Raw genomic sequence first — 5,948 nt, 5'->3', positions numbered from 1 at the left:
TTCTGTTATAGCAGCACTACGTAACTGAGAGAGTAGGTGATTAGTAAATTTATATCAAATTCACTGTAGGAATGTCTAAATAATCTTCAAATTCTCTCTTAATATACTTTTATAATTCTATATGCCCCTTCTTACTTACCAGCCATCTGAAGATAACATTTATAATATCAAGGAAGGACCACTCTTGGACAGACGTGTGGTGCATGATGGAATGCTTTATTTAGACACTGTTTTCAGGCATGGGAGGAGGTGAGGTTGACTAGTGGGAGATGGGTCATGGAGAGGTACAGGCATCTAGTTGGCAGTTATGATCTTCTGAATCCAGCTCACGTAGTTGCAGACTTTGGTGTAGATGTCAGGTTTGCCTTTCAAAGCACAGCCTTGGTCCAGGAGACAATGCCCTGAAGTGCTCCATTGCAGACTACTGGGCTGCCAGAGTCATCCTGAGAAAGAGGGAAGAGACACTCTTTGCTCTTACCTGGGCCAAGATGGGAGAAGGGCTCAGGACAGTCCTCCATTAGCCGGAGATCATCTTCCCAGGTTGCCAATCTCAATGAAGCACCTTCTCTTCTCCTGGAAATCCAACCCTCAGTCTCCATGCTCTACCCCATCCTGTTTCATCCCCGCTTCTAGCTCCATCTCTTTCCACAGCAACAGGCCTGTGGGGCCAAGGAGAGTGAGTACAAGGAAGATTTAATGTCCCCCAGCTATCCGCACTCCTTCCAAAAGGGTTCCTTTCCACAATATACTCCTGCAAATTTCACCGTGACATACTGTTGGCTGACTGTCTTCTGTGTATCTTTAGGGTAAATGGTTACCCTAACAAAAAAGAAAATCTATAATTCTCCCATAGCTATCCCTCACACCTCATTATCAGTCCCACAGTCCTATAATTTATCCTATATCTATCCCTCACTCCTCATAATCAATCTTCCATGTTCCAGAAAAAGAGAAATATGATGGAACAGAGTGAGACTGAGATGGAAGGAGAAGGAGGGCGGAGAAATGAACCTGGCAAGAGCCCTTGCCACCCTCCAGGAAGCCCAGGCATATCATGTTTGTGGTGATCTGGACTGGGTACGCACTGAGGCAGACACTGTCAGAGGGGATGGGGGCGTTCAGACAGTGCAAAAGACCTGGGTAGTTGGCTGCTGGGGGCAAGAGTAAAAATGGAAGGAGATTATCGACACGATTCCTGGAATTTCCTTCTGAATATCTCTTCCCTCCTTCCCAGCACTCTCACTCTTTCTCTCAGATTGCCAATGGCTTCTGGTTTGGGCGAACAATGCTGTTCTGGAAGGTGTTAATCAGCAATCTGTTCTCTCTCTGACGTAAGCCTCAGTGAGCACAGGCTTCAAGTCTAGAGGCTTTATTCTCAAACAGTTCTACACTGCAGGCAATACCAAATCCCATAGCCTCTGTTCTGTTTACCTCCCCAGTGCCTGGTTCTCTCAGCATCACTAACCATCCTTCAGTTGAATACCGTGACATCTTTATCATGGTTCATTTATGCTGTGTCTTCTGCATGGTCTCAGCAAAGGGATCTTCCTCATTTCCCTTAATATATTCTAAGACCCCATATACCCCAAAACTGTTCTCCGGGAACCTTGTGTTTAGTGGCAACTTGGACTAAGCAACCCTCAGTGTGCCTGCCCCCATAAGACTCAGAGACTGGGAACTTCAGTTCCAGAGTACTTACTGCCACTCCTTTGGGTGTTGCCCTAGCCAGAGATGAGGCACTTGGTGCCAGCACAGGCACAGGACCTTGGCAGAGAGACTGTGGACATTCGAGAGCTGATGGTAGCTGGGAAGTTCAGTTTAATATAACATGGTGTCATTATCATAGGTGGCTGAATTGTAGTTGGGGTGGTGGATGATCTTGACTGAGTTAAAGAACTGCTCATTGCCTCAAGGACCTCAACGTCGTGCTCTCCCAGATGCACCTGGATTCAGCTGGGTTAAAGTAGTAGAAGTTTCCTAAATATCCAACTTGAGGTCCTCAAGCCTCCCAATCACCCCCGTCATGAGCACAAGCACAGATACCAGTCCCTTTGAGCTATCACTCACACAGGTGATTGTGCACTCAAGGTGTACCTACGTGATACAGTGAGGTGAAACTAGTCCCTAGGTAAGTGTCACTACAAACACATACTCGTAGTCCTCTATCTTTTTAGACTAGACAGTAGAGGAACAGGATACGAATGGGCCCAATAAAAGAGTGGGAGAGTAAGGAGCATTGGTGGTTGATTAGCTCCTCCCTTTTTCCTCTGTAGGATTATTGGTTATTGTAGGGAAATGAGGCAAGAGTCAGAGGTAAGACAGAATATTGGAGAGGGAAAAACATTGGTAGCTGATCAGCACCTGCACTTCCTCCTCCATTGGATTATTGATTATTGTAGGAAGATGAGGCAGGAGTCAGAGGTAAGACAGAATATTAAGGGGACAGAAGGAGTTATGCTTATTTTTAATGTTCTGCTGGAAGTTTCATATACTTTATTACCTCCACATGTCTTTTTTTTTACTGAGTCATAATGCTTAGGACTAAGTTTGGATTCATGTTCCCAACCTCTTTCTAGGGATATTTCCCCAGCCACCACTCCCCCACCAGACATCCCCATGTCTTTACTCCAGTCATTTGGGAGGACATCAAGAGAACTCTCAGGGCCCTTCTCCATGGGGAAGTCCTTCCCCACAACATACAAGGCTAGGGGGAATAGTGGGGCTCTTAGAAGTTGGATTTTTCACCTCTCAAGCCTGACTCTGTAGGGCTCCCTGGCTTTGGCAGTGCTGGGGAATACATAGATCTTCAAACACAGGGGCATTGGTATTACGACTTGTACCAGTGAGCTGTGGACACCACCCACTGGTCATTGATAAGGGCACTGCCACAGAAGTGAGAGCCCGAGTTCAAGGGTATCTGGTAAGGGAGAGATTTCTTCTGACAGGTGTAGCCCCCCAAGGATCTTGTTGTCATCATCAGTGTCAAAAGCAACTGATATGGAGAAAGTTGGAAACATTCTTTTATACCGAGAGTTCTTGGAATTTCTACTGCACCATAGAGTTCTTGCACAGTAGTAGGAAAAAAGTGTTCAGTGTTCTCTTGTTCCACATAATCAGGAAATGATGGTTTTTAAATAATTTGTCTCAAAATCTTATTATTCCATTATCTTTAACATGCACCCTATTTAAACCATTATGATACTAGTATTTTATTTTTATTTTGTGCTTTAAATTTGGTAAATAGGTTGATGTTTACATGTGTACCATAGACACACACACACACAGGATCAGAGACCCCTTACACCACTACCTGAAGGTATAAAGAACACTTTTTTCACAGAGCCCTGCTCAGCATCCCTGGAAAGAAGTCTTCAGTAAAGCTTTGTGTTATCTTGGGGTGTTCGTTTTTGGTGGTTGACATATTATCTCCCCATGAGATAAGGATAAGGAGAGGCTTAGAAGCTACCTAAGAAAGTTCTGACCTGGACAGAAAAGAGTTTTGTACATTTGTCTCCCAAATTTCTCTTCTTGTTTTTAGCCTAAATGTTTCACAAAGGCATTTCACAAAACTTTATCAGGTCTCTCTCCACAGCCTTTCCCCTTATTCCAATTATTTTTACAACATTCTTCAATTAATCTAGCGTTGTGAATATTGGCCCTCTCATTCATCAAAATTTCCTGCAATGCCAAAAGTCTATGGTTATTTATATGAGCCTTACTATACAATTCTTTTAAAATAATTTTAAGGAGAAGCTCCCAGGTGTCTAGACAGAAGTACTGGAATTATGCCTACCCAAATTGGTAAAATTTAGTATTCAGTTTTCATAGTATCAAATTTAGTAATCTAAAGTAGAAATAGCCATTTCTCTATTTCTTTCATGATTGAAAAACATATTATCTTATACCAGAAAGACTTCACTGGCAAAGATATTATAAACACAAGCTGTAGTTATCATTCATGATAAATACAATATCTCTGCCTCCTATGATCCCTTGGATAGAGTCCTTTACAGAGACACTTGGGCTCTAACACTAATAGACTCTTCAAGGAACACAAGACTATTCCCAATTACTGGTGCAAACTGTTAAACACTCAACTACCAACTGAAAGATTGGCAGTTCAATTCCACCTAGAGGCAGCTGGAGATCTACTTCCAAAAAATCAGCTATTGAAAACCCAATAGAGCACAGTTCTAACTGACACATGTGAGTTTGCCATGATCAAAGTTGACTCAATGCCAAAAAAAGTATATCTATATATAAATATATAGATATTTTGAATAACACCAAATCATTAGAAAGATCAAGACAGACATTTCTGCAATGTGGACTACATTTCCTTGCCTCTCATTCTTCATAGCTTGTACCTGTTCTTTTAAGTTCAAAGCAAGACCTGCCTCTTTATACTTCCACCCTGGTCACTACTGCTCACTGTGATCTTCCTGACCTGCAACACTTGTACCCAGGAAGTGAGATTCAAGCGCCTATAAGCTTAAGTATATACACTGCTGTTCCAACAGGCTATGCTTCTTGACTATAGAGACTATATTTAATACTCATTGTTGTCTTCCAGGGTACAAACTTAAATACTAGATAGACACCTGTGATAGACACCTACTGATTCATTACAAGAGACTCTCCAGCAGCTACCAGGAGAGTGAGGAAGATGAACATCTTCATGGTTGCTCGCTGGATTTGGGCTGGGGAATAAGGTGAAGAGGTCTCCTCCACAACTATTTATACTTCCAGACTGGTCAAAGGTTCCGGAAACATGATTTCACTGAAAACTCAAAAATCCAAATTTAGAATTCAAATGTGTCAGGTGAAGAATAATTCTGCGTCACATGTAATCATCAACTCTTGTCCACTTTTCCAGAAGGTTATGGGAATAGAAGTTATGAGCCCATCTGGTGGAAACTGTTTCTCACAAGAGAAAAGTAAGTTGGAGTAAGGCCACAGGACACAGCTACAGATGTTTTGATTCCCAAACAAAAATCTTAGGTACTTAGTTGTCCTGGCTGTGAATGTCCATCTGAAGCACTATCTGGAACCTGCACTCTTAATGTTTAATCAATATTACAACTGGATGGCAATGGGTCTTTGACAATTTTAATACTTTGTCTTGTGGTTATTCAGGTCTTGTATATCCATGTGAACTACTCATTATCAATAGGACCAACTTGTTCCTCTGATAACCTACAAACCAGTTGCCATCAAGTCAGCTCCAACTTATGGCAACTCCATGTGTGTCACAGTATAACTGTGCTCCACTGGATTTTCTATGGCTCAGTTTTCAGAAATAGATCCCCAGATTTTTCTTCCAAGATACCTCTGGGTGGATTTAAACCACTGACCTTTTGGTTAGTAGCAAAGCACTTAACCGTTTGCACCACCAAAGAACTCTAACAGCCCTACAAGATACCTAATATTATCCTCATTTTCCAGATGATAAAATTGAGCACAGAAAAGCATAAAGGACTTAACCAAAATCACATAGAAAGTACAAGGTAAAGTCAGATTTACAATCCATGAAATCCGGCTTCAGAGTCTGTGCTCCTAATCCCATGCAATATTTCCCTAGTCAGTTCACCAACATTGGGCGACCAAAGAAATACGGAATACTTGAACAAAGATGACAATATGTGAAACGCATAGTGTGTTTTCTATGTCAGGCACTGTGCTAAGCGGTTTACGTGCATCACCTTATTCCATCCTCACAGCTACCCTGTAAGCGCTGGGCCTTTATTCTCACCGTTTTAAGGATGGGGAGGGTGAGCCTTAGATAAATCAAAAGTTTTGTTCATTGTTTCTGTTTCATAGGTTGTTGAAAATGACTGTTTCCTGAGAGGTGGAGTAATTCCATAGATTTACTTTGGATACAAGTAGAAAGTGATTAGATTGAGTTATTCAGAATAAATGAATGTCCATTAAGCTAAAGAATTTGAGCC

The 5,948-nt window shown here is 41.9% G+C and overlaps 1 pseudogene; it reads right to left on the bottom strand.

The window, feature by feature from the left end:
* Positions 1-294: 294 nt before the first annotated feature.
* On the bottom strand, positions 295-4,965 carry LOC101342517 (trypsin-like; annotated as a pseudogene).
* Between the last annotated feature and the right edge of the window lie 983 nt (positions 4,966-5,948).

Source organism: Trichechus manatus, unplaced genomic scaffold, assembly GCF_000243295.1.
Source record: "Trichechus manatus latirostris isolate Lorelei unplaced genomic scaffold, TriManLat1.0 scaffold00093, whole genome shotgun sequence".
NCBI classification, from domain to species: Eukaryota; Metazoa; Chordata; class Mammalia; order Sirenia; family Trichechidae; genus Trichechus; species Trichechus manatus.
The sequence above is the reverse complement of the archived record's forward strand: the minus strand, read 5'-3'. Positions and strand labels throughout refer to the sequence as shown.